The 12086-nt window shown below is 40.7% G+C and overlaps 3 non-coding genes across 3 annotated transcripts; all 3 read left to right on the forward strand.

The window, feature by feature from the left end:
* Nucleotides 1-3033: 3033 nt before the first annotated feature.
* Nucleotides 3034-3115, forward strand: trnaf-aaa (transfer RNA phenylalanine (anticodon AAA)). Its single transcript has one exon. It is a non-coding gene; the product is annotated as a tRNA-Phe (tRNA).
* A 3185-nt stretch (nt 3116-6300) lies between these two features.
* trnal-cag (transfer RNA leucine (anticodon CAG)) lies at nt 6301-6383 on the forward strand. The gene has a single exon. It is a non-coding gene; the product is annotated as a tRNA-Leu (tRNA).
* Nucleotides 6384-9945: 3562 nt separating this feature from the next.
* trnal-cag (transfer RNA leucine (anticodon CAG)) lies at nt 9946-10028 on the forward strand. The gene has a single exon. It is a non-coding gene; the product is annotated as a tRNA-Leu (tRNA).
* The last annotated feature ends 2058 nt before the right edge of the window (nt 10029-12086 follow it).

The following is a 12086-nucleotide window of genomic DNA, read 5'->3' on the forward strand; positions in this document are numbered from 1 at the left end:
CTGATGTTTTCAATGAGGATACTCTCAGTTGGATAGCAGATGCTCAGTTTTTCCAAAAAGATTCTTTGTGTATTAGAAATAGCTCCGTTTTATACATCACATTTGGCTACCAAAAGAAAACCGAAAATTCAGTCCTCAAAACGCAAACTTTTTTCCAAATTAACTCCATAATATCGACTGACAACATGGCAAACGTTGTTTAGAATCAATCATCAAGGTGTTTTTCACATATCTCTTCATTGATACATCGTTCTTGGACACATGCTTTCTCCCCTGAATCAAATGGTAAAGTACAAGCAGCTGGCAATTGCGCACCGAATTCCACGCAGGACACCAGGCGGACACTTGGAAAATGTAGTCTCTTATGGTCAATCTTCCAATGATATGCCTACAAATACGTCACAATGCTGCTAAGACCTTGGGCGAACGACAGAAAGTGTAGGCTCATTCCTTAGGCAATCACAGCCATATAAGGAGACAATGGAAAACAGAGCTTCAGAAATTCTGCTAATTCCTGGTTGATGCATCATCTTGGTTTCGCCTGTAGAATGAGTTCTGGGGCACTTACAGACAAAATCTTTGCAGATTCTGAAACTTCAGAGTGTTCTCTTTCCAAAACTGTCAAGAATATGCATAGTCGAGCATCTTTTCGTGACAAAATATCGCGCTTAAAACGGGAACGTTTTTTATCCAAAAATGAAATAGCGCCCCTAGAGATCTAACAGGCTAATAACATCAGCTGAAATGCACCCAAAACGTCCTCTGGTCCGGAAAAGTTGCGCATCAAAACTTCAAAATTACATATTATATGTCGACTAAACAGGTCAAACTAAGTGCAGAAGCAAGCTTTATGATGTTTTAGACACACAAAACAAACTTCAATTCAATCGGCCATCGTCTGCCCCTCTCTTGAGTGCTGGAACAAAGGAATGGCTGGGACCAATTCGCGCCCCTACGCACAGCCTATTTTCTCGTGGCACGCACTAATTTCACTCCCATAGGGTCAATTCTCGCGGGATTTGAACGATTCAAAGCTCTACTGAAAGAGGACATCTAGCGGAAGAGATAGAAAGTCTCCCCAGAATCATAACTGGTTGGGAAGGGTGGGGGCCATGACGTCAAAGTTGCTCCAACTTTCATGGCCACAAAAACTAGTTTGGAAGAATGCCTGCCCTGTGAGTTCTACTATACTTACAGACATAATTCCAACGGTTATAGAATCTTTAGAGTGTTTTCTATCCAATAATAATTTTTATTTGCATATATTAGCAATTGTTGACAGATTTTTTTTTCAGTTTACTAGGGGTACCCAATCTCTCCAAAGGGGGCATATGTCTGCCATATCCTTAACAGGTTTTAAATCAATGACTGGACTTTTTAATTTGTAAAAACAAATGACTATTGAAAGTGCAAGTCAGTATCGTGCATAGTTGTTCTGGTCTCTGTGGTGATTTTAGAGCGTTGTTCATATTTCTACTTTTAACGCATACACTTTAACCCGATACCCAGTTACTGTGCTGTAGTCAGGATGGCCGAGCGGTCTAAGGCGCTGCGTTCAGGTCGCAGTCTCCCATGGAGGCATGGGTTCAAATCCCACTTCTGACAGTTTTTTAGTTCACACAGTGAAATAACAATTCATAATAAACACTCTCAAATGCAGACCCTATCTGAGGCATTTTTAAATTGATGTCAAATTGGCCATATTCTGAAGACACTCTTATAGTCTGCAGGGTAATCGAACTGGCCACATCTAAAGTCAAGCCACAGGTAACAGGTGAGAAACCTTGTTAAACCCTAAAAGAAAAAGAAAAAACTCAATTGCATTGAAAATAACCATTAAGTCATTCAGGTCGCAGACTCCCCTATAGGCATGGTTTGAAACCCCCTCCTGACAACTTTTTAGCGCCTGCATGTCATGCACCTTTGTAAAATCCAGTTGAAAAATAAATGACTTAAGGTAACGTAAATGACACCTAGTTAATATGAGTAGTGAATAACTATCGAATTTGTAATATTCTGCAAAAACAGCTAGTTGATGAGAGGCTGAAAGAGAATTGCAAGAATCGCGCAATTTCACAGGCGGGCCCCAAACAGGCAAATAACAAAAATAATCTCGGAACGCAGAACTCGTCGGTCGTTGTCAGTGGATTGTATTGGCGGGAAGAACAAAAATATCGTCTGCAGGGTAATCGAAGTCGCCGCATCTAATGTCAAGTCACAGGTGAGCTGCCTTGTTAAACCCTAAAAATAAATAATAACACGATTGCGTTGAAATGACCCATTAAGCCATTTGTAAGGATTTCCCCCATGTGGACCTGTTGTCACTCTTACCCTGATGGTTGCTGATATTTCCAGACACTTTTTCAGTCTTATCTGAGGAATTTTATCATTTATATCAGAATGGCCATATTCTGATGCCAGTTTAGCGCTCATTCAATGACGATTTACTACTCTTTCCCATTGAAGGCCATATTGAGGTTAAATCAATGACTGGACTTTTTAATTTATAAAAACAAATGACTATTGAAAGTGCAAGTCAGTATCGTGCATAGTTGTTCTGGTCTCTGTGGTGATTTTAGAGCGTTGTTCATATTTCTACTTTTACCGCATACACTTTAACCCGATACCCAGTTACTGTGCTGTAGTCAGGATGGCCGAGCGGTCTAAGGCGCTGCGTTCAGGTCACAGTCTCCCATGGAGGCGTGGGTTCAAATCCCACTTCTGACAGTTTTTTAGTGCCTCTCAGGAGTCAGGCTGCTCAGCAGTAATAATAAGAATGATGAAATAACAACTTCACACAGTGAAATAGCAATTCATAATAAACACTCTCAAATGCAGACCTTCTGGAGCTGAGCAAAGATCAAGGTTAAATAAGAAAACAGCTGGACTTAATAACAAATGAATGAGGGGAACATTTTGTGTTATTGCATTATAATGAGTTACTGCATTATCTTTCAGTTGTTAAATTTCACTTTCTGTAGGCTATGCCTGTTGGCCCATTCACTCCTAACAAGCCTGTTTTCTTCTGTCAACGTTGTCGTGGCCGAGTGGTTAAGGCAATGGACTAAAAATCCATTAGGATCTTCCTGCGCAGGTTCAAATCCTGCCGACAACGAAAATGCATTTTTTTGACCCCTCCGGAGGTTGAAGTTTAGTCGTGTTTCTTATACCAATCGCATCCTCTCAGATCTCCGCAAGTACATAGGGATTAGTTGTCCATTTGGGATAGGACTGCAGGCTATCTATCCCACTTCACACCTTTACACACCTGGTTATCCAGCCTTCTAGCTCTATAGGCCACAGTAGCATAGGTTACAGGTTTGTAGTCAAGCCACAGATTTCAGGAGAGATCCCATGATACACTCAACAATACAACAACACGATTCTCATGAATAACCATGAAGCCATTTGCTAAGATTTCCCCCATTTTGACATGTGGAAACCTGTTGTCACTCTTACCCTGACGGGAAGCTCCAGACACTTTTTTGGTCCTATCTGAGGCATTTTTAAATTCATGTCAAATTGGCCATATTCTGAAGACACTCTTATAGTCTGCAGGGTAATCGAACTGGCCACATCTAAAGTCAAGCCACAGGTAACAGGTGAGAAACCTTGTTAAACCCTAAAAGAAAAAGAAAAAACTCAATTGCATTGAAAATAACCATTAAGTCATTCAGGTCGCAGACTCCCCTATAGGCATGGTTTGAAACCCCCTCCTGACAACTTTTTAGCGCCTGCATGTCATGCACCTTTGTAAAATCCAGTTGAAAAATAAATGACTTAAGGTAACGTAAATGACACCTAGTTAATATAAGTAGTGAATAACTATCGAATTTGTAATATTCTGCAAAAACAGCTAGTTGATGAGAGGCTGAAAGAGAATTGCAAGAATCGCGCAATTTCACAGGCGGGCCCCAAACAGGCAAATAACAAAAATAATCTAGGAACGCAGAACTCGTCGGTCGTTGTCAGTGGATTGTATTGGCGGGAAGAACAAAAATATCGTCTGCAGGGTAATCAAAGTCGCCGCATCTAATGTCAAATCACAGGTGAGCTGCCTTGTTAAACCCTGAAAATAAATAATAACACGATTGCGTTGAAATGACTCATTAAGCCATTTGTAAGGATTTCCCCCATGTGGACCTGTTGTCACTCTTACCCTGATGGTTGCTGATATTTCCAGACACTTTTTCAGTCTTATCTGAGGAATTTTATCATTTATATCAGAATGGCCATATTCTGATGCCAGTTTAGCGCTCATTCAATGACGATTTACTACTCTTTCCCATTGAAGGCCATATTGAGGTTAAATCAATGACTGGACTTTTTAATTTATAAAAACAAATGACTATTGAAAGTGCAAGTCAGTATCGTGCATAGTTGTTCTGGTCTCTGTGGTGATTTTAGAGCGTTGTTCATATTTCTACTTTTACCGCATACACTTTAACCCGATACCCAGTTACTGTGCTGTAGTCAGGATGGCCGAGGGGTCTAAGGCGCTGCGTTCAGGTCGCAGTCTCCCATGGAGGCGTGGGTTCAAATCCCACTTCTGACAGTTTTTTAGTGCCTCTCAGGAGTCATGCTGCTCAGCAGTAATAATAAGAATGATGAAATAACAACTTCACACAGTGAAATAACAATTCATAATAAACACTCTCAAATGCAGACCTTCTGGAGCTGAGCAAAGATCAAGGTTAAATAAGAAAACAGCTGGACTTAATAACAAATGAATGAGGGGAACATTTTGTGTTATTGCATTATAATGAGTTACTGCATTATCTTTCAGTTGTTAAATTTCACATTCTGTAGGCTATGCCTGTTGGCCCATTCACTCCTAACAAGCTTGTTTTCTTCTGTCAACGTTGTCGTGGCCGAGTGGTTAAGGCGATGGACTAGAAATCCATTAGGATCTTCCTGCGCAGGTTCAAATCCTGCTGACAACGAAAATGCATTTTTTTGACCCCTCCGGAGGTTGAAGTTTAGTCGTGTTTCTTATACCAATCGCATCCTCTCAGATCTCCGCAAGTACATAGGGATTAGTTGTCCATTTGGGATAGGACTGCAGGCCATCTGTCCCACTTCACACCTTTACACACCTGGTTATCCAGCCTTCTAGCTCTATAGGCCACAGTAGCATAGGTTACAGGTTTGTAGTCAAGCCACAGATTTCAGGAGAGATCCCATGATACACTCAACAATTCAACAACACGATTCTCATGAATAACCATGAAGCCATTTGCTAAGATTTCCCCCATTTTGACATGTGGAAACCTGTTGTCACTCTTACCCTGACGGGAAGCTCCAGACACTTTTTTGGTCCTATCTGAGGCATTTTTAAATTCATGTCAAATTGGCCATATTCTGAAGACACTCTTATAGTCTGCAGGGTAATCGAACTGGCCACATCTAAAGTCAAGCCACAGGTAACAGGTGAGAAACCTTGTTAAACCCTAAAAGAAAAAGAAAAAACTCAATTGCATTGAAAATAACCATTAAGTCATTCAGGTCGCAGACTCCCCTATAGGCATGGTTTGAAACCCCCTCCTGACAACTTTTTAGCGCCTGCATGTCATGCACCTTTGTAAAATCCAGTTGAAAAATAAATGACTTAAGGTAACGTAAATGACACCTAGTTAATATGAGTAGTGAATAACTATCGAATTTGTAATATTCTGCAAAAACAGCTAGTTGATGAGAGGCTGAAAGAGAATTGCAAGAATCGCGCAATTTCACAGGCGGGCCCCAAACAGGCAAATAACAAAAATAATCTAGGAACGCAGAACTCGTCGGTCGTTGTCAGTGGATTGTATTGGCGGGAAGAACAAAAATATCGTCTGCAGGGTAATCAAAGTCGCCGCATCTAATGTCAAATCACAGGTGAGCTGCCTTGTTAAACCCTGAAAATAAATAATAACACGATTGCGTTGAAATGACTCATTAAGCCATTTGTAAGGATTTCCCCCATGTGGACCTGTTGTCACTCTTACCCTGATGGTTGCTGATATTTCCAGACACTTTTTCAGTCTTATCTGAGGAATTTTATCATTTATATCAGAATGGCCATATTCTGATGCCAGTTTAGCGCTCATTCAATGACGATTTACTACTCTTTCCCATTGAAGGCCATATTGAGGTTAAATCAATGACTGGACTTTTTAATTTATAAAAACAAATGACTATTGAAAGTGCAAGTCAGTATCGTGCATAGTTGTTCTGGTCTCTGTGGTGATTTTAGAGCGTTGTTCATATTTCTACTTTTACCGCATACACTTTAACCCGATACCCAGTTACTGTGCTGTAGTCAGGATGGCCGAGCGGTCTAAGGCGCTGCGTTCAGGTCGCAGTCTCCCATGGAGGCGTGGGTTCAAATCCCACTTCTGACAGTTTTTTAGTGCCTCTCAGGAGTCATGCTGCTCAGCAGTAATAATAAGAATGATGAAATAACAACTTCACACAGTGAAATAACAATTCATAATAAACACTCTCAAATGCAGACCTTCTGGAGCTGAGCAAAGATCAAGGTTAAATAAGAAAACAGCTGGACTTAATAACAAATGAATGAGGGGAACATTTTGTGTTATTGCATTATAATGAGTTACTGCATTATCTTTCAGTTGTTAAATTTCACTTTCTGTAGGCTATGCCTGTTGGCCCATTCACTCCTAACAAGCTTGTTTTCTTCTGTCAACATTGTCGTGGCCGAGTGGTTAAGGCGATGGACTAGAAATCCATTAGGATCTTCCTGCGCAGGTTCAAATCCTGCCGACAACGAAAATGCATTTTTTTGACCCCTCCGGAGGTTGAAGTTTAGTCGTGTTTCTTATACCAATCGCATCCTCTCAGATCTCCGCAAGTACATAGGGATTAGTTGTCCATTTGGGATAGGACTGCAGGCCATCTGTCCCACTTCACACCTTTACACACCTGGTTATCCAGCCTTCTAGCTCTATAGGCCACAGTAGCATAGGTTACAGGTTTGTAGTCAAGCCACAGATTTCAGGTGAGATCCCATGATACACTCAACAATACAACAACACGATTCTCATGAATAACCATTAAGCCATTTGCTAAGATTTCCCCCATTTTGACATGTGGAAACCTGTTGTCACTCTTACCCTGACGGGAAGCTCCAGACACTTTTTTGGTCCTATCTGAGGCATTTTTAAATTCATGTCAAATTGGCCATATTCTGAAGACACTCTTATAGTCTGCAGGGTAATCGAACTGGCCACATCTAAAGTCAAGCCACAGGTAACAGGTGAGAAACCTTGTTAAACCCTAAAAGAAAAAGAAAAAACTCAATTGCATTGAAAATAACCATTAAGTCATTCAGGTCGCAGACTCCCCTATAGGCATGGTTTGAAACCCCCTCCTGACAACTTTTTAGCGCCTGCATGTCATGCACCTTTGTAAAATCCAGTTGAAAAATAAATGACTTAAGGTAACGTAAATGACACCTAGTTAATATGAGTAGTGAATAACTATCGTATTTGTAATATTCTGCAAAAACAGCTAGTTGATGAGAGGCTGAAAGAGAATTGCAAGAATCGCGCAATTTCACAGGCGGGCCCCAAACAGGCAAATAACAAAAATAATCTAGGAACGCAGAACTCGTCGGTCGTTGTCAGTGGATTGTATTGGCGGGAAGAACAAAAATATCGTCTGCAGGGTAATCAAAGTCGCCGCATCTAATGTCAAATCACAGGTGAGCTGCCTTGTTAAACCCTGAAAATAAATAATAACACGATTGCGTTGAAATGACTCATTAAGCCATTTGTAAGGATTTCCCCCATGTGGACCTGTTGTCACTCTTACCCTGATGGTTGCTGATATTTCCAGACACTTTTTCAGTCTTATCTGAGGAATTTTATCATTTATATCAGAATGGCCATATTCTGATGCCAGTTTAGCGCTCATTCAATGACGATTTACCACTCTTTCCCATTGAAGGCCATATTGAGGTTAAATCAATGACTGGACTTTTTAATTTATAAAAACAAATGACTATTGAAAGTGCAAGTCAGTATCGTGCATAGTTGTTCTGGTCTCTGTGGTGATTTTAGAGCGTTGTTCATATTTCTGCTTTTACCGCATACACTTTAACCCGATACCCAGTTACTGTGCTGTAGTCTGGATGGCCGAGCGGTCTAAGGCGTTGCGTTCAGTTCGCAGTCTCCCATGGAGGCGTGGGTTCAAATCCCACTTCTGACAGTTTTTTAGTGCCTCTCAGGAGTCATGCTGCTCAGCAGTAATAATAAGAATGATGAAATAACAACTTCACACAGTGAAATAACAATTCATAATAAACACTCTCAAATGCAGACCTTCTGGAGCTGAGCAAAGATCAAGGTTAAATAAGAAAACAGCTGGACTTAATAACAAATGAATGAGGGGAACATTTTGTGTTATTGCATTATAATGAGTTACTGCATTATCTTTCAGTTGTTAAATTTCACTTTCTGTAGGCTATGCCTGTTGGCCCATTCACTCCTAACAAGCTTGTTTTCTTCTGTCAACGTTGTCGTGGCCGAGTGGTTAAGGCGATGGACTAGAAATCCATTAGGATCTTCCTGCGCAGGTTCAAATCCTGCTGACAACGAAAATGCATTTTTTTGACCCCTCCGGAGGTTGAAGTTTAGTCGTGTTTCTTATACCAATCGCATCCTCTCAGATCTCCGCAAGTACATAGGGATTAGTTGTCCATTTGGGATAGGACTGCAGGCCATCTGTCCCACTTCACACCTTTACACACCTGGTTATCCAGCCTTCTAGCTCTATAGGCCACAGTTGCATAGGTTACAGGTTTGTAGTCAAGCCACAGATTTCAGGTGAGATCCCATGATACACTCAACAATACAACAACACGATTCTCATGAATAACCATGAAGCCATTTGCTAAGATTTCCCCCATTTTGACATGTGGAAACCTGTTGTCACTCTTACCCTGACGGGAAGCTCCAGACACTTTTTTGGTCCTATCTGAGGCATTTTTAAATTCATGTCAAATTGGCCATATTCTGAAGACACTCTTAGGCTGCAGGGTAATCGAACTGGCCACATCTAAAGTCAAGCCACAGGTAACAGGTGAGAAACCTTGTTAAACCCTAAAAGAAAAAGAAAAAACTTGATTGCATTGAAAATAACCATTAAGTCATTCAGGTCGCAGACTCCCCTATAGGCATGGTTTGAAACCCCCTCCTGACAATTTTTTAGCGCCTGCACCTTTGTAAAATCCAGTTGAAAAATAAATGACTTAAGGTAACGTAAATGACACCAAGTTAATATGAATAGTGAATAACTATCGTATTTTTAATATTCTGCAAAAACAGCTAGTTGATGAGAGGCTGAAAGAGAATTGCAAGAATCGCGCAATTTCACAGGCGGGCCCCAAACAGGCAAATAACAAAAATAATCTCGGAACGCAGAACTCGTCGGTCGTTGTCAGTGGATTGTATTGGCGGGAAGAACAAAAATATCGTCTGCAGGGTAATCAAAGTCGCCGCATCTAATGTCAAGTCACAGGTGAGCTGCCTTGTTAAACCTTAAAAATAAATAATAACACGATTGCGTTGAAATGACTCATTAAGCCATTTGTAAGGATTTCCCCCATGTGGACCTGTTGTCACTCTTACCCTGATGGTTGCTGATATTTCCAGACACTTTTTCAGTCTTATCTGAGGAATTTTATCATTTATATCAGAATGGCCATATTCTGATGCCAGTTTAGCGCTCATTCAATGACGATTTACTACTCTTTCCCATTGAAGGCCATATTGAGGTTAAATCAATGACTGGACTTTTTAATTTATAAAAACAAATGACTATTGAAAGTGCAAGTCAGTATCGTGCATTGTTGTTCTGGTCTCTGTGGTGATTTTAGAGCGTTGTTCATATTTCTACTTTTACCGCATACACTTTAACCCGATACCCAGTTACTGTGCTGTAGTCAGGATGGCCGAGCGGTCTAAGGCGCTGCGTTCAGGTCGCAGTCTCCCATGGAGGCGTGGGTTCAAATCCCACTTCTGACAGTTTTTTAGTGCCTCTCAGGAGTCATGCTGCTCAGCAGTAATAATAAGAATGATGAAATAACAACTTCACACAGTGAAATAACAATTCATAATAAACACTCTCAAATGCAGACCTTCTGGAGCTGAGCAAAGATCAAGGTTAAATAAGAAAACAGCTGGACTTAATAACAAATGAATGAGGGGAACATTTTGTGTTATTGCATTATAATGAGTTACTGCATTATCTTTCAGTTGTTAAATTTCACTTTCTGTAGGCTATGCCTGTTGGCCCATTCACTCCTAACAAGCTTGCTTTCTTCTGTCAACGTTGTCGTGGCCGAGTGGTTAAGGCGATGGACTAGAAATCCATTAGGATCTTCCTGCGCAGGTTCAAATCCTGCCGACAACGAAAATGCATTTTTTTGACCCCTCCGGAGGTTGAAGTTTAGTCGTGTTTCTTATACCAATCGCATCCTCTCAGATCTCCGCAAGTACATAGGGATTAGTTGTCCATTTGGGATAGGACTGCAGGCCATCTGTCCCACTTCACACCTTTACACACCTGGTTATCCAGCCTTCTAGCTCTATAGGCCACAGTAGCATAGGTTACAGGTTTGTAGTCAAGCCACAGATTTCAGGTGAGATCCCATGATACACTCAACAATACAACAACACGATTCTCATGAATAACCATGAAGCCATTTGCTAAGATTTCCCCCATTTTGACATGTGGAAACCTGTTGTCACTCTTACCCTGACGGGAAGCTCCAGACACTTTTTTGGTCCTAACTGAGGCATTTTTAAATTCATGTCAAATTGGCCATATTCTGAAGACACTCTTAGGCTGCAGGGTAATCGAACTGGCCACATCTAAAGTCAAGCCACAGGTAACAGGTGAGAAACCTTGTTAAACCCTAAAAGAAAAAGAAAAAACTCAATTGCATTGAAAATAACCATTAAGTCATTCAGGTCGCAGACTCCCCTATAGGCATGGTTTGAAACCCCCTCCTGACAACTTTTTAGCGCCTGCATGTCATGCACCTTTGTAAAATCCAGTTGAAAAATAAATGACTTAAGGTAACGTAAATGACACCTAGTTAATATAAGTAGTGAATAACTATCGAATTTGTAATATTCTGCAAAAACAGCTAGTTGATGAGAGGCTGAAAGAGAATTGCAAGAATCGCGCAATTTCACAGGCGGGCCCCAAACAGGCAAATAACAAAAATAATCTAGGAACGCAGAACTCGTCGGTCGTTGTCAGTGGATTGTATTGGCGGGAAGAACAAAAATATCGTCTGCAGGGTAATCAAAGTCGCCGCATCTAATGTCAAATCACAGGTGAGCTGCCTTGTTAAACCCTGAAAATAAATAATAACACGATTGCGTTGAAATGACTCATTAAGCCATTTGTAAGGATTTCCCCCATGTGGACCTGTTGTCACTCTTACCCTGATGGTTGCTGATATTTCCAGACACTTTTTCAGTCTTATCTGAGGAATTTTATCATTTATATCAGAATGGCCATATTCTGATGCCAGTTTAGCGCTCATTCAATGACGATTTACTACTCTTTCCCATTGAAGGCCATATTGAGGTTAAATCAATGACTGGACTTTTTAATTTATAAAAACAAATGACTATTGAAAGTGCAAGTCAGTATCGTGCATAGTTGTTCTGGTCTCTGTGGTGATTTTAGAGCGTTGTTCATATTTCTACTTTTACCGCATACACTTTAACCCGATACCCAGTTACTGTGCTGTAGTCAGGATGGCCGAGGGGTCTAAGGCGCTGCGTTCAGGTCGCAGTCTCCCATGGAGGCGTGGGTTCAAATCCCACTTCTGACAGTTTTTTAGTGCCTCTCAGGAGTCATGCTGCTCAGCAGTAATAATAAGAATGATGAAATAACAACTTCACACAGTGAAATAACAATTCATAATAAACACTCTCAAATGCAGACCTTCTGGAGCTGAGCAAAGATCAAGGTTAAATAAGAAAACAGCTGGACTTAATAACAAATGAATGAGGGGAACATTTTGTGTTATTGCATTATAATGAGTTACTGCATTATCTTTCAGT

This window comes from Oncorhynchus mykiss, chromosome 16, assembly GCF_057628025.1.
Source record: "Oncorhynchus mykiss isolate SJ-2025 chromosome 16, ASM5762802v1, whole genome shotgun sequence".
Classification (NCBI taxonomy): domain Eukaryota; kingdom Metazoa; phylum Chordata; class Actinopteri; order Salmoniformes; family Salmonidae; genus Oncorhynchus; species Oncorhynchus mykiss.